The sequence below is a fragment of the Neophocaena asiaeorientalis genome, unplaced genomic scaffold (genome assembly GCF_003031525.2).
Source record: "Neophocaena asiaeorientalis asiaeorientalis breed wild unplaced genomic scaffold, Neophocaena_asiaeorientalis_V1.1 scaffold371, whole genome shotgun sequence".
NCBI lineage: Eukaryota > Metazoa > Chordata > Mammalia > Artiodactyla > Phocoenidae > Neophocaena > Neophocaena asiaeorientalis.
In genome coordinates, this window is record NW_020172369.1 from 1,210,549 (window position 1) to 1,234,760 (window position 24,212).

Below are 24,212 nucleotides of genomic sequence, written 5' to 3' on the forward strand. Positions count from 1 at the left end.
TATATATATATATATCTCCACTCTTTTTAGATTATTTTCCCATATAGTATAGGCTCTTCTTGTCTTGATCCCTTCATCATTATGTAATGCCCTTCTTTGTTTCCTGTTGTAGTTTTCATTTCAAAGTCTACTTTGTGTGATATGATATTGTTACCCCAACTTTCTTTTAGTTTCCATTTGCAGGGTATATATTTTTCTAGCCACTCACTTTCAGTCTGTGTGTGTCTAGCTTTGAAGTGAGTCTTGTAGGCAGCATATAGATGGGTTTTATTTTTTTCTAATCAGCCACCCTATGATTTTTGCTTGGAGCATTTAGTCCATTGACACTTAAAGTGATTATTGATGATTTGTACTTATTGCCATTGTGTTACTTGTTCTATCATTGTTTTTGTAGTTCTTCTCTGTTCTTTTCTTCTTTTAGTTTCTTCCCTTGTGATTTGATGATTTGCTTTAGTGGTATGCTTGTGTCCTTTTCTCTCTAATTTTTATGTATCTATTATAGGTTTGTGATGTGGTTACCATGGGGCTTATATATTTTGACCTATAAATATATCTACTTGTTTTAAACTGGTAGTCACTTAAGTTCAAACACATTCTAAGGATTTACATTTTTACTCCCCTGTCCCCCTACATTTTTTACTTTTGTTTTTATATTTTACATCTTCATGTCTATCCCTTGACTGTTTATTGTAGTTATAGTTGATATTACAATTTCTGTCTTTCAGTCTTTGTACTAGCTTATTTTAGTGGTTGACCTATAGCCTTTACTATATATTTGCCTTTACTAGTGGGATTTTTCCTTTTCTATAAATTCTTACCTCTTTTTGTAGTCTTTTCTTTTCCACTTAAAGAGGATCCTTTAATACTTCTTGTAATGTTGGTGTAGTATTGATGAACTCTTTTAGCTTTTGCTTGTCTGAGAAGCTCTCTTTATCTCTCCTTCAATTCTGAATGATAACCTTGTGGGTAGAGTATCCTAGGTTTTAGATTTTTTTCCTTTCAGCACTTCAAATATATCATGCCACTCCCTTCTGGCCTACAAAGTTTCTGCAGAAAAATCAGCTGATAGACTTATGGGGTTCCTTTGTATGTGACCCTTTGTTCTCTTTTGCAGTCTTTAAAATTCTCTCTTTAACTTCTGACATTTTAATTATGATGTGTCTTCTTGTGGGTCTCTATGAGTTCATCTTGTTTGGGACTCTCTTTGATTCCTGTACCTGGGAATCTGTTTCTTCTTCAGCTTTGGGATGTTTTCAGTCATAATTTCATCAAATATATTTTTGACCCTTTTCCCTCTCTCTTCTCCTTCTGGGACTCCTACCATGCAAATGTTAGTACATTTGATGTTGTACCATTGGAGTCTTGAACCGTTCTCATGTTTATTTTTTTGGGTGATTTCCATTATTTTATCTTCCAGATTGCTTATGCATTCTTCTGTATTATCTTGTCTGTTTTTAATCTTTCTAGTGTGTGTGTGTGTGTGTGTGTGTGTGTTTGCAGCACGCAGGCCTCTCACTGTTTTGGCCTCTCCCATTGCAGAGCACAGGCTCTGGACGCACAGGCTCAGTGGCCATGGCTCATGGCCCTAGCTGCTCTATGGCATGTGGGATCTTCCTGGACCGGGGCACGAACCTGTGTCCCCTGGATTGGCAGGCGGACTCTCTACCACTGTGCCACCAGGGAAGCCCTAGTGTATTTTTAAATTTCAGTTATTATATTTTTCAGCTCTGGTTCTTTTTCATATATCCTAGTTCCTTGTTAATATTCTCACTGTGTTCATCTACTCTTTCCCAAGTTGTTAGCTGTCTTATTGCTATTGTTTTGAACTGTTTACCTGGTAAATTATTTATTTCTGTTTCTTTAGGGTTTTTTTTTCAGGGTTTTCTTCTTGTTTTTTTTTGAAATGTATTCTGTCTTTTCATTTTATTTACCTTTCTCTGTCTCTATGAGATTAAATGAAACAGTCTTGAAGGGTTGTCCTTATGTGGGAGCATCCCTATGCAGTCTGCATGTGCCCAGTGGCTTTGATGGAAAAACTGTATCTAAAGTGGGCATGTGTTTCCTTTCCCCTGAGGTGTGCTGGCAGATCCCACCTTCCTGGTAGGTGGGGCTGGAGATGGAGGGGCTCGAGCCAGAGCCAGGTGTGAGCTAGGGCTTCTCTGTTCAATGGCCATCATTGCTTTATCGGGGATGGGGATGGGTCTCAGAGTCCTGGACCATAAACCCTGAGGATCAGGTCTAAGCTGGTTCAGTTCCCTCTAATTTGCACTCTTCTTGGCAATAACACCTCCCTCTAGTGGAGAGCAGTACTGGAGCAAGAGGGGCTGGGCAGGTGCTAGTATGGGCTGTGGTGAGTGCTCTGGCAGTCTCAGAAAATCGGCCAGAGCCTCAGATAGTTTTCAGTTCGCTTCCTCAGTGCAATTCCTGGGAGTAAACAAGGCTGTGTGTATGTTCTTCACTGGTGGAGTCTTGGTTTCCTAGAGCCCTTTATTATGTCCTGCTGCTTTTCAAACCAATTAAGGGGACTCATCTTCCTGGTGTCAGACTCCAGGGATGGGGTGCCCCATATGCAGCTGACTCCTCACACCCCAGGGAAGATCCTCAAGCCCATGAAATTGCCTTCTTCTTTTGTGTTCTCTGGTAGGGGCGTGGGTTCTGACTTCATTGCTTCTCCTGGTGGAGTTTTCTTTGCAGCCTTGGTTGTAGAAGAGTCTTTCTGCCAGTCTTCAGTTGGATTTTAGTGAGAGTTTCTCCACCTGTAGCTGTATTTTTGATGAATTCATAAGGTGATGTGACCACAAGGTCCTCTTATTCTGCCATCTTGATCGTCTCAAAGCTACTTCCTGTTCTTTTCTGAGTTTGCCTCCATATTCTAAATGATATAATTGATTTTTACTTAAAATTTTTTAGTTCAGATATTAAAATATTTAGTTAAAGAAATTTAGTTATTTTATATGCATCCACCCCCCCACTAGTTTCTCTCTTCCTATCTTCTCAATGTAGTTATCTCACAATTGATTAAATCGATATTTAATTTTTACATTATTATTACTTTTTAAATATGATTCTCAGCTGGGCAATTTATTGTTTTTATATTTTTTCTTATCTTTCAGAAAATTTTCATGTATCTATGTCTAATTCATTCCCAAATATTCTGGAAGAACTGTAATATCCTCTCCATTTATTCAAACAGCAAATTGTTTTGTTTTCTTGTTTTTTTAGATATTTCTTAGAGACCCTGTCTTTCTGCTTTAATTTGTACAAGTTGTTTACTATGCTACTTCGTAGCTGGAGTTCTGAGAGTTCCTTACTTGACCATCCTGTAAATTCCCTTTACCTCTTTCCTTTTTTGGATATTCTGTGTCCTGGATACCATGCTATTATTTTTTTTTTTAATTTATTTTTTATTATTTTTGGCTGCATCAGGTCTTAGTTGTGGCATGTGGGATCTTTCGCTGCGGCACGTGGGCTTCTCTCTAGTTGTGGCATGTGGGCTCAGTTGCCCTGTGGCATGTGGGATCCTAGTTCCCCGACCAGGGATCGAACCCGCGTCCCCTGCACTGGAAGGCGGATTCCCAACCACTGGACCACCAGGGAAGTCCCTATTTTTTTTCTTAGTTTATACTCTGCTTGAGTATAAACTATATATCCTATATATCCTATAGGACCTTCTTTAGAAGGATGTACCTATATATTTAATTTCTGAGGTACTCTGAGGTTCATCTTCTTACCAGGTTCCCCCACTGTCTTCTGTAGCTTTTAGCTTAATGGTGACATCAGTTACCATCTATTCTTCTTTTTCCTAGGTTCAGAAATTTCATTATATCTATTATCTGCTGTTTCCTATCCTCTTTTCATTTTTCTTTCTTTCTCTTTTTCTTTTTTTTACTTTGTCATGTTACTTTTAATATTGTAGCATAGATTTTAACAAAGGAAAATAAGAATCTTAACATAAGCAAAAGAATTTGGGGCATTTCACATAACATAAATAGCATAAATTTATTTTCTATATAATAGTAACTCGTTAGTTAAAATTCTTTTCGCTCTTATTTAAAATGATCTTTTTATTTAAACATCTTTATTGGAGTATAATTGCTTTACAAATGTTTATGTAAATTTTATTCAATTCCTAATGTTTTAGGTTTCAGAAGGGAGCAGGTAGCAGCACATTTGTTCAAGATACCACATTAGCCAAACATCTCTCATGAAATCTTTAGTTACCAGAATTCTAGAATGACTAATACAGTGTCTACATGGTGAAAGGCAGAGGAAGTTCAGGAAAAAAATTATTCAAGTGGCCAATTGATATGTTAAATTGCTACTGCCAGGTGGAGATTATGCACTCTTCACTGTTAAGCATACTGTTATTATTTTTCGGCCTTATTTTATTTTTAGCTTCATTAAACAATATGGACACTAGGTGGCTCCATAAAAGCATATATATTCAGAGTATTTCATTTAGTTCAAGAATTTGAAGGCATCATAAAATCTTTTATAACAAAATAAAATTAAAAAGTAAAAAAAATTTTTTAATTATAAGAAAGTCAGTTAAAAACCACTAAGAGCCAGGGCTTCCCTGGTGGTGCAGTGATTGAGAGTCTGCCTGCCAATGCAGGGGACACGGGCTTGTGCCTTGGTCCAGGAAGATCCCACATGCCACGGAGTGGCTGGGCCCATGAACCATGGTGACTGAGTCTTTGCATGTCCAGAGCCTGTGCTCCGCAACGGGAGAGGCCACAACAGTGAGAGGCATGCATACCACAAAAAACAAAACAAAACAAAACAAAACAAAACCCACTAAAAGCCATTAAAGAATGAATTCAAAAATTTTTGAATTTTCCAAGTGCACTTTGTTGTCAATAAATATTTATTGAATATCTGTGAAATGCCAGGTACTATGAGAAGTGCTGGGGCTATGCAGATAAGCAAGACAGACGTGGTCCTTTCCATATGGAATTTACTGGAAACAATAATTCAGAAATGAACCAAATAATTACAAATGGAAAACTGAACAGTTTCAAATATGCAAAGTTTTGTAAAAAGATATAATGCTATTGGAATACATATCAGGATACCTAACATAGACTGGGTCAAGGAAGGCTTCTCTGAGGAAGTGATGCCCAAGCTGAAGTCTGCAAGATGAATAGACTGCTAAAGCATCTGGCTGAAAAGGCTTGTTTTACAATCTGAGGGATGGCATAATTAAGTTTCCAATGACATGTGAGAGAACATGGAACTGAGAGAAAGCCAAACTGCCACCTCAGGAACAGAAGTGGCGGGTGGGTAGTGAGTGGGACAAGATGAGGTTGGTGATGTCCACAGGGACCAAATCATGAAAGGTCTTGGATTTCATATTGAGTCTAAGGGAGGTGGGAAACTATGGAGTGTTTTGAACACACTAATTATGTAATCAAATTTACTTTTTTAACAGATAACTCCTGTCACCCTGTGCAATATGGATTCGATTTTGTAGTTTCCAGCTTTTATTAAGTTTTTCAAATCATTGGATTAATAATGGTAATCAAAGAATAATTGCAATCATTATATAGGAGCAGTGGTTTTGGGGGGTCTAACTTAGAATCTGGTTAGAGACATAGAAGTCCCCCAAATGAAATAACTAAAGGAAACTTTGGAAGAGGAATATGTATAAATTTATGAATATATATTGGAGGTATGAAAATGTATGAATGTATAAATATGTAATGTATAGATATTATATATATGATATATATGTATCACCACAGCTAAATGTTCATAGTCAATGTGACTTATGATTATTTTTTTCTGATGTTACTTTATCGTCAATTGATATTTGGTTTTGATTACATAATGAGATATGAAGGGATTGAGAATTAGTTGAAACTGCATAACTTTGTCTACTTTTTACCATTTCTTATATATTATGTATAACAGTGTCCTCTGCTGTATGTTTGTACTAGTTTAACCTTTATCATTTGAGCCCTCCATTTGGTCTAATTGAACAACCCAAGCAGTAGGAACACATTATAGAATTCTCATAGAAGTTTTAGAGTTGGAAAGGATCTTAGTGATCATATTTTTTGTGGATTTTGCACTGTGCTTTGTGGAATCTTGAGTACTTCCTCCTCTCCCAACTGCACCCCGCCACTTTACCTTTAACAGGAGAAAAATGGCTTATCTGGTAAGTTTGTGCAACATTTTCTGTGAAGAGTTTAATACTGCTGCAAAGATGGAAAAATTCTGACTTTGTCCATATAAATGGACAATGTTCATGGGAGGACACTGAGGACAATGGTTGTGACAGCCTTTTTCCAGGTCCTGATGAAAGAAATAGATGGCTTGCCCCTATACATCTAGTCTAAGCAACTCACAAATTCCAGTCACCACACAGATATGCTGGTGCATAAATGAATTTGTGTGAATTGTTTTAATGAGAAAGCCCAGCCGTTTCAATAAAAGAATTACCAGAGAAAACTGGAATTGGTTAGATGGCCTCATCCACTAGAGGGCAGAGAGCAGAAGCAAGAACTACAATCCTGCAGCCTGCGGAACAAAAACCACATTCACAGAAATGTAGACAAGATGAAAAGGCAGAAGGCTATATACCAGATGAAGGAACAGGATAAAACCACAGAAAAACAATGAAATGAAGTGGAGATAGGCAACCTTCCAGAAAAAGAATTCAGAATAATGATGGTGAAGATGATCTAGGACCTCGGAAAAAGATGGAGGCAAAGCTTGAGAAGATGCAAGAAATGTTTAACAAAGACCTAGAAAAATTAAAGAACAGACAAATAGAGATGAACAATACAATAACTGACATGAAAACTACAATAGAAGGAATCAGTTGCAGAATAACTGAGGCAGAAAAATGGATAAGTGACCTGGAAGACAAATGGTGGAATTCACTGCTACACAACAGACTGAAGAAAAAAGAATGAAAAGAAATGAAGACAGCCTAAGAGACCTCTGGGACAACATTAAACGCAACAGCATTCGCATTATAGGGGTCCCAGAAGAAGAAGAGAGAGAGAAAGGACCAGAGAAAATATTTGAAGAGATTATAGTCAGAAACTTCCCTAACATGGGAAAGGAAATAGCCACCCAAGTCCAGGAAGTGCAGTGAGTCCCATACAGGATAAACCCAAGGAGAAACATGCCGAGACACATAATAATCAAATTGGCAAAAATTAAAGACAAAGAAAAATTATTGAAAGCAGCAAGGGAAAAACGACAAGTAACATACAAGGGAACTCCCATAAGGTTAACAGCAGATTTCTCAGCAGAAACTCTACAAGCCAGAAGGGAGTGGCATGATATACTTAAATTGATGAAAGGGAAGAACCTACAACAAAGATTACTCTACCCAGCAAGGATCTCATTCAGATTCAATGGAGAAATCAAAAGCTTTAATGACAAACAAAAGCTAAGAGAATTCAGCACCACCAAAAGAGCTCTACAACAAGTGCTAAAGGAACTTCTCTAAGTGGGAAACACAAGAGAAGAAAAGGACCTACAAAAACAAACTGAAAACAATTAAGAAAGTTGTCATAGGAACATACATATCGATAATTACCTTAAACATAAGAGGATTAAATGCCCCAAACAAAAGACACAGGTTTGCTGAATGGATACAAAAACAAGACCCAATTATATGCTGTCTACAAGATACCCACTTCAGACCTAGAGACACATACAGACTGAAGGTTAGTGCTGGAAAAAGATATTCCATGCAAATGGAAATCAAAAGAAAGCTGGAGTAGCTATATTCATATCAGATAAAATAGACTTTAAAATAAAGAATGTTACAAGAGACAAGGAAGGACACTGCATAATGATCAAGGGATCAACCCAAGAAGAAGATATAAAAATTATAAATATAGGTGCACCCAACATAGGAGAACCTCAATACATGAGGCAACTGCTAACAGCTATAAAAGAGGAAATTGACAGTAACACAATAGTGGGGGATTTAACACCTCACTTACACCAATGGACAGATCATCCAAAATGAAAATAAATAAGGAAACAGAAGTTTTAAATGACACAATAGACAAGATATTTAATTGATATTTATAATACATTCCATCCAAAAACAGCAGATTACACTTTCTTCTCAAGTGCGCACAGAACATTCTACAGGATAGCTCACATTTGGGTCACAAATCAAGCCTCAGTAGAGTTAAGAAAATTGAAATCATATCAAGCATCTTTTCTGAACACAATGCTATGAGATTAGAAAGGAATTACAGGGAAAAAAAAAAAGTAAAAAACACAACCAAAATGGAGGTTGAGCAATATATTACTAAATAACCAAGAGATCACTGAAGAAATCAAAGAGGAAATCAAAAAACACCTAGACAAATGACAATGAAAACACGATGATCCAAAACCTATGGGATGCTGCAAAAGTAGTTCGAAGAAGGAAGTTTATAGCTATACAAGCCTACCTCAAGAAACAAGAAAAATCTCAAGTAAACAATCGAAACTTACACCTAAAGGAACTAGACAAATAATAACAAAGGAAACCCAAAGTTAGCAGAAGGAAAGAAATCATAAAGACCAGAGCAGATATAAATGAAATAGAAACAAAGAAAACAAGAGCAAAAATCAATAAAACTAAAAGCTGGTTCTTTGAGAAGATAAACAAAATTGATAAACCATTAGACAGACCCATCAACATAAAGAGGGAGAAGACAAATCAATAAATTAGAAATGAAAAAGGAGAAGTTAAAACAGACACTGCAGAAATACAAAGCATCCTAAGAGACTACTACAAACAACTTTATGCCAATAAAATGGACAACCTGGAAGAAATGGACAAATTGTTAGAAAAGTATAACCTTCCAAGACTGAACCAGGAAGAAATAGAAAATATGAACAGACCAATTACAAGTAATGAAATTGAAGCTGTGATTAAAAATCTTCCAACAAACAAAAGTCCAGGACCAGATAGCTTCACAGGTGAATTTTATCAAATATTTAGAGAAGAGCTAACACCCATCATTCTCAAACCCTTCCAAAAAATTGCAGAGGAAGGAACACTCCCAAACTCATTCTATGAGGCCACCATCACCCTGATACCAAAACCAGACAAAGATACTACAAAAAAAAAAAAAATTAAAGACCAATATCACTGATGAACACAGATGCAAAAATTCTCAACAAAATACTAGCAAACAGAATCCAACAACACATTAAAAGGATCATACACCACGGTCAAGTGGAATTTATCCCAGGGATGCAAGGATTCTTCAATATACGCAAATCAATCAATGTGATAAACCATATTAACAAACTGAAAAATAAAAGCCTTATGATCATCTCAATAGATGCAGAAAAAGCTTTTGACAAAATTCAACACCTATTAATGATAAAAATTATCCAGAAAGTGGACATAGAGGAAACCTACCGCAACATAATAAAGGCCATATATGACAAACCCACAGCAAACATCATTCTCAATGGTGAAAAACTGAAAGCATTTCCTCTAAGATCAGGAACGAGACAAAGATGTCCACTCTCACCTCTATTATTCAACATAGTTTTGGAAGTCCTAGCCATGGCAATCAGAGAAAAAAAAGAAATAGAAGGAATCCAAATCAGAAAAGAAGTAAAACTCTCACTGTTTTCAGACGACATGATACTCTACATAGAGAATCCTAAAAATGTCACCAGAAAACTACTAGAGCTAATCAATGAATTTGGTAAAGTTGCAGGATACAAAATTAATGCACAGAAATCTCTTGCATTCCTATACACTAATGATAAAAAATCTGAAAGTGAAATTATGGAGACACTCCCATTTACCATTGCAATCAAAAGAATAAAATACCTCGGAATATACCTACTTAGGGAGACAAAAGAACTGTATGCAGAAAACTGTAAGACACTGATGAAATAAATTAAAGATGATACCAAAATATGGAGAGATATACCATGTTATTGGACTGGAAGAATCAATATTGTGAAAATGACTATACTACCCAAAGCAATCTACAGATTCAATGCAATTCCTATCAAACTACCACTGGCATTTTTCACAGAACTAGAACAAATCGCCTTAAAATTTGTTTGGAGACAGAAAAGACCCCGAAGAGCCAAATCAGTCTTGAGGGAAAATAACGGAGCTGGAGGAATCAGACTCCATGACTTCAGACTATACTACAAACCTACAGTAATCAAGACAATATGGTACTGGCACAAAACAGAAATATAGATCAATGGAACAAGATAGAAGGTCCAGAGGTAAACCCACGTGCCTATGGTCAACTAATATATGACAAAGGAGGCAAAGATATACAATGGAGAAAAGAGAGTCTCTTCAATAAGTGGTGCTGTGAAAACTGGACCACTACATGTAAAAGAATTAAATTAGAACACCTCCTAACACCATACACAAAAATAAACTCAAAATGGATTTGAGACCTAAATGTAAGGCCAGACACTATAAAACTCTTAGAGGAAAACATAGGAAGAACACTCTTTGACATAAATCAGAGCAAGAGGTTTTTTGATCCACCTCCTAGATTAATGGAAATAAAACCAAAAATAAACAAATGGGACCTAAGGAAACTTCAAAGCTTTTGCACAGCAAAGGAAACCATAAACAAGACCAAAAGACAACCCTCAGGATGGAAGAAAATATTTGCAAATGAATCAAGGGACAAAGGATTAATCTCCAAAATATATAAACAGCTCATGCAGCTCAATGTTAAAGAAACAAACAACCCAATCCAAAAATGGGCAGAAGACCTTAATAGACATTTCTCCAAAGAAGACATACAGGTGGCCAAGAAGCACATGAAAAGCTGCTCAACATCACTAATTATTAGAGAAATGCAAATCAAAACTACAATGAGTATCACCTCACACCAGTTAGAATGGGCATCATCAGAAAATCTACAAACAACAAATGCTGGAGAGGGTGTGGAGAAAAGGGAACCCTCTTGCACTGTTGGTGGAAATATAAATTGATAGAGCCACTATGGAGAACAGTATGGAGGTTCCTTACAAAACTAAAAATAGAATTACCATATGATCCAGCAATCCTACTACTGGGCATATAACCAGAGAAAACCATAATTCAAAAAGAGACATGCACCCCAATATTCATTGCAGCATTATTTACAATAGCCAGGTCATGGAAGCAACCTAAATGCCCATCAACAGATGAATGAATAAAGAAGTTTTGGTACATATGTACAATGGAATATTAGCCATAAAAAGGAATGAAACTGAGTCATTTGTTGAGACATGGTTAGATATAGAGACTGTCATGCAGAATGGAGTAAGTCAGAAAGAGAAAAACAAATATCATATATTAATGCATGTATGTGGAACCTAGAAAAATGGTACAGATGAACCGGTTTGCAGGGCAGAAGTTGAGACACAGATGTAGAGAACAAACGTATGGACACCAAGGGGGGAAAACCACGGTGGGGTGGGGATGGTGGTGTGCTGAACTGGGTGATTGGTATTGACATGTATACAATGATGTGTATAAAATTGATGACTAATAAGAACCTGCATTATAAAAAAAAAACAATCAAGAAAAACAACTAATACTAAACTTTCTTTTGGTTATTTGTATGGAAATATAATAATATAAATGTTTCATACATTACATGAAATTTCTAGAAATCTTATATGTTCTGGTATAATATTATAAGTCATAATTCTAGTTATTACTTTAAAATGTATATCTCAGAAATAACTAAATTTCCTTGTCAATTGCATTACTATGAACTTTCATCAAATCTTTAACCGTGGTCATTTTTAAGTCTTTTGTCATTTACAGACAGTTCTGTGTGTACTCTGATGCTTTTGAAAAAATTTTCCTATAAAAGTGTTTCATCTTCAAGGAATTCATGGAAAAGACTCTGACAAGTTCAGGTTTCTGGTAACTGACTATACTTCTGAACAGAATGAATAAGCATTTTCAGAACTCTAGTGGAAAACTGATGAATTCATAAAAGTGCTAACAAAAGATCAAGATAAAAAAAATTAATTACATGGGACTGAGTGAACTGATGAGGATGATTACAATTTCTGTGACTTTCTGTTCTAATAAAAAAAAAGACTGAATTAAACAAAATTAAATCAATTCCTTCCTCCAAAAAAAAGAAAAAAGAAAACTGGAATTGAGTTACATAATGGGCCCATGAAAGAAAAAAAAAAAAAAAACAACATTGTACCAGTGTGTGATAAAATAGTTTTCTTGTTTAAATTGTACTGCTTTGTTTAGGTCTATGTTTAAATATAATAACATTCACCATAGTCCCTTACAGGTAAAATAGATGTCTACTAATTTATTTTCTGGCTCTTTTAAGAAGAATTTAGAAGGAAGCTACACAGGAGTAGTAGAAAAGACATAGCAAAATATTTTTCATTTACAAATTGGCAAAATAACTAAATATAGCACCTATTTAATGCACTATCTCATTTTTTTGCCTTATGTTTAACATTTAAAAAATTGAAATATAGTTGATTAAAAATATTGTGTTTGTTTCAGGTATACAAAAATACAGTCTCATTTTAAAGTCACAATGCAAATAAAGGACATGGCTGCCATTTTCAGGTTAATAAGACATGAAGATTCAAATGCTGGAATAACAGGCCAAATACTCATTTTTTCTAGGAGAAAATAAATTTCTTTTTGGTAGTTTCAAGTGTGTGTTTAAGAGTACATTGAAAGATCGGTGGAGGCATCCTGTGAGCAGGAGTAAAAATCAAAATATTTAACCGCCTGTAGGATGTAGGCTTAAAGCAATCAGAATAACTGCTGGCATTAGGGCTGGAACAGAGTTTAGGGGGGTCCTCTACTGTGTCAGATATTAACCCTTTGGTTGCTGGATGGGGTGGTTGGTTAGGAGGGATGGGGGACTTAGAATAGTGACCATTTATCAAGTAGTATAAAAATATTTCAATATACTGGTGTGTGCTGGCTGAGATTTAGCCCTTATTATGGGATTAAAGAGTCTGTCTTTGAAGAGCGCTGTGCTGGAAATTTATCTGGATGTACGATATTTGTTTCTTAAACTTCTCTTGTCTGTTTGTGCACTCATGCAAAATCCGACCTTAGATTTACTCTTCAGATTCAGATATTACCCTGACTTATGATCTCATCTTTGCCTCTCCCCCAAATCTATTAATATTTTAGGCTTTGGTGGATCACCTTTCTCTGCTATTCCTGGTGACTGATCTTAGTTTATTGCTTGTTGATCACTTTGCTATAATTTTGATGGCTCAAAGGATGTTACCACACTATACATTGTAAGGTGAAGAAAATATAGAGATAGTGTAAGGAACTTTGAAAGTTAACAGGGAGGTGATTCAGTTGCAATTAATGTTTATACTCTGGTAAAATACTTAATCTAGGAGATTATAAATGGTCATGAATTTAGACACTCTTTTCAAAAAAAGACTTGATAATCCTCATGGATTAAATAAAAGTTTAATTAAATTTAAGGATAATTAATTTTATTATTTAATTAACTTAAGGATACTCAAAATTATATTTAGCCATTGTATTATTTTCAGCCTTGATTTAATTAAACACTTCCCAACTTGTCTGATCATAAAAACCATATATGGTCCTTATTAAAAAATATTACATCTAGGTCCCTTTCCATACTTACTGAATGAGAATTTTCAGGGAAGGACCTGGATATGTGAATGTTAAGAAATACCCCATGATTAAATCTTATGAAAAAAATAATTTTGGAGACACTGTTCTACTTTAAAGATCATGTTGTTGCAAGACAATGTTGAAGAAAAATGAATATTTAGGAGGATACTAAGAGAAAAACACTTTCTGCTAAATTTATAGAATATTTTTAAAGAAAATGCATTAGTGCTTTAATATATCAGTGTATTAGAATGATATGGTAGGAAAAAATGTAAAAGACTTAGAAAAGGACAAATTGTTGAAAGTTCTCAATGTAAAATTAGGTGTTGTCTAAAATACACTTTCAGGTCCTACACTGTAGATCTAAAGCTATTTTACAACTTTATAAATAGTAGAAGACTGGTAATGATGTAAATGATTCTTCTCCATTAGAAAGGCAAAATGTGTCCCATGAGATGCAGTTAATTATTTTCCTATTGATATTGGCTAATTTTTCATGTTTTAAGTAAGCTATTATTTCAACATATCTGTCTGTCTCTCTACCATCTTTCTTTCTTTCTTTCTTTCTTTCTTTCTTTCTTTCTTTCTTTCTTTCTTTCTTTCTTTCTTTCTTTCTTTCTTTCTTTCTTTCCCTTTCTTCTTCCCTCCCTCCCTCCCTCTCTCCTTCTTTCCTTCCTTTCCAACCATCTATCATCTTTTTATTGAACATCTTTATTGGAGTATAATGGTGTGTTGTGTTTATAATGGTGTGTTGGTTTCTGCTTTACAACAAAATGAATCAGTTATATATATACATATGTTCCCATATCTCTTCCCTCTTGCATCTCCCTCCCTCCCACCCTCCATATCCACCTTTCCAGGTGGTCACAAAGCACCGGGCTGATCTCCCTGTGCTATGAGTCTGCTTCCCACTAGATATCTACCATACGTTTGGTAGTGTATATATGTCCATGCCTCTCTCTCGCTTCCTCACAGCTTACATTACCCCCTCCCCATATCCTCAAGTCCATTCTCTAGTAGGTCTGTGCCTTTATTCCTGTTTTACCCCTGGTTTCTTCATGACATTTTTTTGCCCTTAAATTCCATATATATGTGTTAGCTTACGGTATGCGTCTGTCTCTTTCTGACTTACTTCACTCTGTATGACAGACTCTAGGTCTATCCACCTCATTACAAACAGCTCAATTTCATTTCTTTTTATGGCTGAGTAATATTCCATTGTATATATGTGCCAATAAAAAATATTATTTAGAGAAAAAAAACCAAAAAAACAAAAAAAAGGACATATAGAACCCTGGGACAAATGGTGGAAGTAAAGCTATACATACAAAATCTCACACAGAAGCATACACATACACACTCACAAAAAGAGGAAAAGGGGAAAAAAATCATAAATCTTGCTCTCAATGTCCACCCCCTCAATTTGGGATGATTCGTTGTCTAAAGGAGGGAAGGAAGGAAAGAAAGAAAGAAGATAAAGTAAAATAAAATAAAGTTATTAAATTAAAGAGTAATTATTAAGAAAAAATTAAGAAAACAAAAACAAAACAAAAAAAATGGACAGATAGAACCCTCAGTCAAATGGTGGACACAAAGGTATACAGACAAAATCTCACACAGAAGCATACACATACACACTCACAAAAAGAGGAAAAGAGGAAAAAGTCATAAATCTTGCTCTCAAAGTGCACCTCCTTAATTTGGGATGATTCATTGTCTATTCATGTATTCCACAGATGCAGGGTACATCAAGTTGATTGTGGAGCTTTAATCCGCAGCTTCTGAGGCTGCTGGGAGAGATTTTCCTTTCTCTTCTTTGTTCTCAGAGGTCCCAGGGGCTCAGCTTTGGATTTGTCCCCGCCTCTGCGTGTAAGTCGCTGGAGGGCGTCTGTTCTTCGCTCAGACAGGACGGGGTTAAAGGAGCCGGTGATTCGGGGGCTCTGGCTCACTCAGGTCGGGTGTAGGGAGGGGCACGGGGTGAGCCTGCGCGGCAGAGGCCCACGTGACGTTGCACCAGCCTTAGGCGCGCCATGCGTTCTCCCGGGGGAGTTGTCCCTGGATCATGGGATACTGGCAGTGGTGGGCTGCACAGGCTCCCCGGAAGCGGGGTGTGGACAGTGACCTGTGCTCACACACAAGCTTCTTGGTGGCAGCAGCAGCAGCCTTAGCATCTCTGGAGCTCCTTTAAGCAGCGTTCTTAATTCCCTCTCCTCACGCACCAGGAAACAAAGAGGAAAGAAAAAGTCTCTTGCCTCTTCGGCAGGTCCAGACTTTTCCCCGGACTCCCTTTCGGCTAGCTGTGGTGCACTAACCCCCTGCAGGCTGTGTTCATGCCTCCAACCCCAGTCCTCTCCCTGCGCTCCGAACAAAGCCTGAGCCTCAGCTCCCAGCCCCACCCGCCCCGGCGGGTGAGCAGACAAACCTCTCGGGCTGGTGAGTGCTGGTCGGCACCAATCCTCTGTGCGGGAATCTCTCCGCTTTGCCCCCTGCACCCCTGTTGCTGCTCTCTTCCGCGGCTCCGAAGTTTCCCCCTCCGCCATCTGCAAAGGGGCTTCCTAGTGTGTGGAAACCTTTCCTCCTTCACAGCTCCCTCCCACTGGTGCAGGTCCCATCCCTATCCTTTTGTCTCTGTTTATTCTTTTTCCCTACCCAGGTACGTGGGGGGGTTTCTTGCCTTTTGGGAGGTCTGAGGTCTTCTGCCAGCGTTCAGTAGGTGTTCTGTAGGAGTTGTTCCACGTGTAGATGTATTTCTGGTGTATATGTGGGGAGGAAGGTGATCTCCGCGTCTTACTCTTCCACCATCTTCCTGGAAGTCTCCCATCTATCATCTTTATTCTCTGAATTATCATTCAAAAGGGTTGTAACATCTTACTTTTTTCCTCAAGAAATGAGTCAAATAATATCTTTGAGACATGTTCATATATCTATATGACATTCATAATTATACCCTCTTTTCAAAAGTATCAGTGAAGGGGCTTCCCTGGTGGTGCAGTGGTTGAGAGTCCACCTGCCAATGCAGGGAACTTGGGTTCGTGTCCCCGTCTGGGACGATCCCACATGCCGCGGAGCATCTAGGCCCGTGAGCCATGGCCGCTGAGCCTGCGCATCCGGAGCCTGTGCTACACAACGGGAGAGGCCACAACAGTGAGATACCTGTGTAATGCAAAAAAAAAATATCAGTGAAGAGTATGCTATCCACAACTTTTTATCCACGCTGAGAAGAACAAGAACCAATCCATCAGTTCTTTTCTTTTTTAATACATCTTTATTGGAGTATAATTGTTTCACAATGCTGTGTTAGTTTCTGTTGTATAACAAAGTGAATCAGCCATATGCATACATATATTTCCATATCCCCTCCCTCTTGAGCCTCCCTCCCACCCTCACTCCTTATCCCACCCCTCTATGTTGTTGCAAAGCACCAAGCTGATCTCTCTATGCTATGCTCCTTCTTCCCACTAGCTATCTATTTTACATTTGGTAGAGTATATAAGTTGATGCTACTCTCACTTTTCCCCTGCTTCCCCCTCCCCACCGTGTCCTCAAGTCCATTGTCTATGTCTACGTCTTTATTCCTGCCCTTCCACTAGGTTCATAAAAAGAAACAAAATTGAGTTATTTGTAGTGAGGTTGAGGGACCTAGAGTCTGTCATACAGAGTGAAGTTAAGTCAGAAAGAGAAAAACAAATGCCATCAGTTCTTCTAATATTGCTTTCCACAGGTATCATGTACTCAGAGAGTATAGTTGAAATTAATCAACCATGCTAGAGCTTGCCTTTTAAAAGCGTATTGAGTGTTACAAATTTTAAGACTTGAGTAAACAGTTTCTGGAGAGCAAGTCTAGTCTAGTGATTTTCTCCACTATATTGGACAACAAGGTGCATGACTGTTTTCAGAACAGGAGGATTATTGTTAAGGTACTGTATGAAATCTAAAGTGGGCCTTCTGACATTTGTCTCTGTTTCCCGCTCTGGAAGAGAAAAGCTCTAACACATGCTTTGATCTGGGTTTCCCAAGAGTAACTGATGCAGCTGTGATTCCATGTTGTTTAGTCTTTCATGGGCACATTTGGTGCACATTTTATGGGCCTAGTTCTTGAATTTGGTGATGAGGGAGATATGACATGTTGCTTATTTCAGTGACCCAGTGTGGAGACAGACACATAAACCTATTATGATATTAATAATTGAGGAAGGTACAGACTACACAGAAACTATTAAATAAGCAAGGGTGTCAGGAAATTATAACAGAAAACTTGATATTTAAATATGGTCATAATTTTTTCTCTGGAATAGAATATTTAATCTTTTAATTATAAAATTAGTATGTAAATACATTCTAGTTTTAAAAATGTCAAACATTGAAGCAAGGTCTTTAAAGACAAATTGGGGCAGTAAAAAAATCCATGAATAGGAGATGGGTCTAGAGGGAGGAGGACATGCCTGGGAGTGGAAACGTACATGCAAAACAGAGATGTAGACAGCATGAGATATTTGGGGAATATGAGTTAGTAGTTTGATGTCCCTGGGACATAGAATATTGTGGGGAGTGATTGGAGATTGCAAAGAAGGTTGAGTCAAGGTTGTAAAGAGATTTGTATACTATGTTTAGATGTTTAGCTTTCTCTCTCTTAGGCAGAATAATAACTTGATTGGATCTGTATTAGAAAGATCATTTTGGGAATAGTCTTTAGTAGGGAGGATCTGAAGGCCAGGAGTCTCAAGGAATTTTATCTGCATAGTTTATTTTAAATCTCACGAATGTGCAAGTCTTGTTATTTTCCTTTCCTTAAAAATTTTTTTCAAGGTAAAATTGGTTTATAACATTATATAAGTTTCATGTGTACAGCCTTGTATTTTGACTTCTGTGTATACTACATTGGGCTTACCATCAAAAATTTAGTTTCCACTTGTCACCATAGAGTTATCCCCCTTTACCCATTTAGACTTTCCCCTCTGGTAACTGCTCCTCTGTTCTCTGTATCTATGTGTTTCTTTTACTTTGGTTTCTTTGTTTATTTGTTTTTCTATTCCACATATGAGCAAAGTCATATGGCAATTACCCCATCTGACTTATTTCACTTGGCATAATACCCTCAAGGTCCATCCATGTTGTTGCAAATGGCAAGGTTTCATCATTTTATATGGCTGAGTGGTATATCTTTATATATATGCATGTATATATATAAACACACCTTCTTTATCCATTCACCAATTGATAGGCACTTAGGTTGTTTCCATGTCTTGGCTATTGTAAATAATTCTTCAGTGAACATCGGGTGCATATACATATCTGAATTAGTGTTTTCGTGTTCTTCAGGTAAATATCCCAAAGTGGAATAGCTGGGTCACATGGTAATTATATTTTTAATTTTTTGAGGAATCTTCATCCTGTTTTCTATAGTGGTTACACCAATTTACCTTCCCACCAACAGTGCACGAGATTTTCCTTTTATATCATCTTCTTCAGCACTTGTTATTTCTTGCCTTTTTGATAATAGCCATTCTAATGGTTATGAGGTGATATCTCATTATGGTTTTGATTTTCATTTCCCAATAATTAGTGATGTTGAACAGTTTTTGATGTTTCTGTTTGCCATCTGTTTGTCTTCTTTGGAAAAATGTCTATTCAGGACTTCTGCACATTTTTAAATCAGGTTTTTTTTTTTTTTTTTTTTTTTTTTTTTTTCCGGTACACTCTCCCGTTGCGGAGCACAGGCTCCGGACACGCAGGCTCAGCGGCCATGGCTCATGGGCCCAGCCACTCCGCAGCATGTGGGATCCTTCTGGACCGGGTCACGAACCTGCGTCCCATGCATCGGCAGGCAGACTCTCAACCACTGCGCCACCAGGGAAACCTGCTGGTTTTTTTTCATTGAGTTGTATGAGTTCTTTATGTATTTTGGATATTAACCCCTTATGGGATATGATTTGCAAATATTTTCTACCATTTCTACTTTTTCTTTTGTTCATGGTTTCCTTTGATATGCAGGGACGTTTTAGTTAGATGCAGTGCCATATGTTTATTTTTGCCTTTGTTTCCTTTACCTGAGGAGACAGATTCAGAAAGATATTGCTAAGACTGATGTCAAAGAGACTATTGCTGTGTCTTCTTCTAGAGGTATTATGGTTTCACACCTTACATTCAAGTGTTCAACCTATTCTGAGTTGATTTTTGTGTATGGTGTAAGATAGTGGTATAGTTTCTTTTCTTTTCTTTTTTTTTGCATGTGGCTGTCCAGTTTCCCCAACATCATTTATTGAAGAGATTATCCTTTCTCCATTGTAGGTTCTTTACTACTTTGTCATAAATTAATTATCCATGTGTATGTGGGTTTGTTTCAGGGATATCAGTCTCATTCCATTGATCTGTGCATCTGTTTATCTAACAATACCATGTTGTCTTGATTAATACAGCTTTGCAGTATAATTTGAAATCAGGGAGTATGATACCTTCAGCTTTGTTCTTTTTCCTCAGAATTACTTTGGCTACATGGGATCTTTTGTGGTTCCATATAAATTTTAGAAATGTTTTATCTCTGTGAAAATGGTTCTAGGAATTTTGATAAGGATTGCTTTGAATCTGCAGATTGCTTTAGGTAATAAGGACATTTTAACAATGTTATTTCTTCCAATCCATGAGCTCAGAATATTTTTCCATTTCTTTGTGTCATCTTCAGTTTTTTTCAACAATGTCTTATAGTTTTCAGTGTACAGGTTTTTCACCTCCTTGGTTAAATTTATTCCTGGGTACTTTTTTCTTTTTGTTGAGATTGTAAATGGCATTATTTTCTTAATTTCTCTTGCAGCTAGTTCATTATTAGTACATAGAAATGCAACAGCTTTTTGTATATTGATTTTGTATCCTGCAACTTTAATGTATTCATTTATTATTTCTAATAGTTTTTGGTGGAGTCTTTAGGCTTTTACATATATAAAAATCATGTCATCTGCAAATGACACTTTTACATTTCTGTTTCCAATTGGAATGCATTTTATTTCTTTTTATTGCCTAATTGCTCTGGCTAGGACTTCCAATAATGTGTTGAATAAGCGTGGTAAAAGTGGGCATTCTTGTCTTGTTCCTGATCTCAGAGGGATAGCTTTCAGTTTTTCAACATTGAGTGAGATGTTAGCTGTGGGTTTGTTACAGATGTTGTTTATTAGGTTGAGGTAAGTTCCAACTACACCCATTTTATTGAGAGTCTTTATCATAAATTGGTGTTGAATTTTGTTGAATGTTTTTTCTACATCTATTGAGATGATCATATGATTTGTGTCCTTTGTTTTGTTAATGTGGTGTATCACATTGATTGATTTATGAATGTTGAACCATCCTTGCATCCCTTGAATAAATTCCACTTAATCATGCTGCATGATACTTTTAATGTATTATTGTATTTGGTTTGCTAATATTTTGTTGAGGGTTTTTGCATCTATGTTCATCAGATATATTGTCTTGTAATTTTCATTTTTCTGTTGTCCTTCTCTGGTTTTGGTATCAGATTAATGTTGGCCTCATGAAATGAGTTAGAAAGTGTTCCCTCCTCTTCAATTTTATTTTTATTTGAAGAATTTGGGAAAGATATGTATTAAATATACTTTGAATGTTTGTTAGACTGGTCCTGGACTTTTTCTTTTGGGGATTTTTTTTAACATGTTTATTGGAGTATAATAGCTTTACAATTGTGTTTTAGTTTCTGCTGTATAACAAAGTGAATCAGTTATATGTATACATATATCACCATATCCCCGCCCTCTTGCCTCTCCTTCCAACCCTCCCTTTCCCACCTCTTCAGGTGGTCACACAGCACCTAGCTGATCTCCCTGTGTGATGCAGCTGCTTCCCACTAGCTATCTATTTTACATTTGGTAGTGTATATATGTCAATACTACTCTCTCACTTTGTCCCAGCTTACTCTTCCCCCTCTCCGTTTCTTCAAGACCATTCCCTAGGTCTGAGTCTTTATTCCTGTCCTGCCGCTAGGTTCGTCAAAAACTTTTTTTTTTTTTAGATTCCATATATATGTGTTAGCATACAGTATTTGTTTTTCTCTTTCTGACTTACTTCACTCTGTATGACAGATTCTATGTCCATCCACTTCACTACAAATAGTTCGATTATGTTTCTTTTTATGACTAATATTCCATTGTATATATGTGCCACATCTTCTTCATTCATTCATGTGTCAATGGACACTTAGTTTGCTTCCATGTGCTGGCTATTGTAAATAGTGCTACACTGAACATTGTGGCACATGATCCTTTTTTTTTTTTTGCAGTACACAGCCCCACTGTTGTGGCATCTCCCTTTGCGGAGCACAGGCTCCAGACCCGCAGGCTCAGTGGCCATGGCTCATGGGCCCAGCCGCTCCATGGCATGTGGGATCTTCCCAGACTGGAGCACAAACCTGTGCCCCCTGCATCGGCAGGCGGACTCTCAACCACTGCGCCACCAGGGAAGACCACGTGATCTTTTTTGAATTATGGTTTTCTGAGAGTATATGCCCAGTAGTTGGATTGCTGGGTTATGTGGTAGTTATATTTTTGTTTTTTTAAGGAACTTCCATACTGTTCTCCATAGTGGCTTTATCAATTTACATTCCCACCAACAGTGTAAGAGGGTTCCCTTTTCTCCACATCTTATCCAGCATTTATTGTTTGTAGATTTTTGATGATGGACATTCTGACCAGTGTGAGGTGATACCTCATTGTAGTTTTGATTTGCATTTCTCTAATGATTAGTGATGTTAAGCATCCTTTCATGTGTTTGTTGGCAATCTGTATATCTTCTTTGGAGAAATGTCTATTTAGGTCCTCTGCCCATTTTTGGATTGGGTTTTGTTTTTTTGATATTTAGCTGCATGAGGAGGTTGTATATTTTGGAGATTAATCCTTTGTCAGTTGTTTTGTTTGCAAATATTAACTCTCATTCTGAGGGTTGTCTTTTCACCTTGTTTATGGTTTCCTTTCCTGTGCAAAACTTTTTAAGTTTCATTAGGTTCCATTTGTTTATTTTGTTTTTTATTTCCATATCCCTAGGAGGTGGGTCAAAAAGGATCTTGCTGTGATTTAGGTCAAAAATGTTCTGCCTATGTTTTCTTCTAAGAGTTTGATAATGTCTGGCTTTACATTTACTTCTTTAATCCATTTGGGTTTATTTTTGTGTATAGTGTTAGGGAGTTTCTAATTTCACTCTTTTACAGGTAACTGTCCAGTTCTCCTAGCACCAATTTTTGAAGAAGCTGTATTTTATCCATTGTATATTCTTACCTCCTTTATCAAAGATAAGGTGACCATAAGGGAGTGGATTTATCTCTGGGCTTTCTATCCTGTTCCACTTATCTCTATTTCTATTTTTTGTTAGTACCATACTCTCTTGATTACTGTAGCTCTGTAGTATGTTAGGTTGTTTATTTGAGAAATTACTTGTTTCTTGAGATAGAATTTTATTGCTATAAACTTCCCTTTTAGAACTGCTTTTGCTGCATCCCATAGGGTTTGGGTCGTCATGTCTTCATTGTCATTTTTTTCTAGGTATTTTTTGGTTTCCTCTTTGATTTCTTCAGTGATGTCTTGGTTATTTAGTAGCATAATGTTTAGCCTCCATATGTTTGTATTTTTTACAGTTTTTTCCTGTAATTGATATCTAGCCTCATAACATTGTGGTCAACTTGATACAATTTCAATTTTCTTTAATTTACCAAGGCTTGATTTGTGACACAAGATATGATCTATCCTGGAGAATATTCCATGAGCACTTGAGAAGAAAGTATATTGTGTTATTTTTGGATGGAATGTCCTATAAATATCAACTAAATCCATCTAGTTTAATATGTCATTTAAAGCTTGTGTTTCTTTATTTATTTTCATTTTGGATGAACTGTCCATTGGTGAAAGTGGGGTGTTAAAGTCCCCTACTATGATTGTGTTACAGTTGATTTCCCATTTTATGGCTGTTAGCATTTGTCTTACGTATTGAGGTACTCCTATTTTGGGTGCATATATATTTACAATTGTTTTATCTTCTTCTTGGATTCATCCCTTGATCATTATGTAGTGTCCTGCCTTGTCTCTTTTAATAGTCTTTACTTTAAAGTCTATTTTATCTGTTATGAGAATTGTTACTCCAGCTTTCTTTTGATTTCCATTTGCATGGAATATCTTTTTTTCTCCCTTCACTTTCAGTCTGTATGTTTCCCTAGCTTTGAAGTGGGTCTCTTGTAGACAGTATATATATGGGTCTTGTTCTGGTACCCATTTAGCCAGTCTATGTCTTTTGGTTGGAGAACTTTATCCTTTTACACTTAAGGTAATTATTGATATGTATGTTCCTAGTACCAGTTCCTTAATTGTTTTGGGTTTGTTTTTGTAGGTCTTTTCTTTCTCTTGTGTTTCTTGCCTAGAGAATTTCCTTTAACATTTGTTGTAAAGCTGGTTTGGTGGTGCTAAATTCTCTTAACTTTTGCTTTTGTGTAAAAGTTTTAATTTCTCCATCGAATCTGAATGAGATCCTTGCTGGCTAGAATAATCTTGGTTGTCAGTTTTCCCCTTTCATCACTTTAAATATGTCCTGCCACTCCCTTCTGGCTTGCAGAATTTCT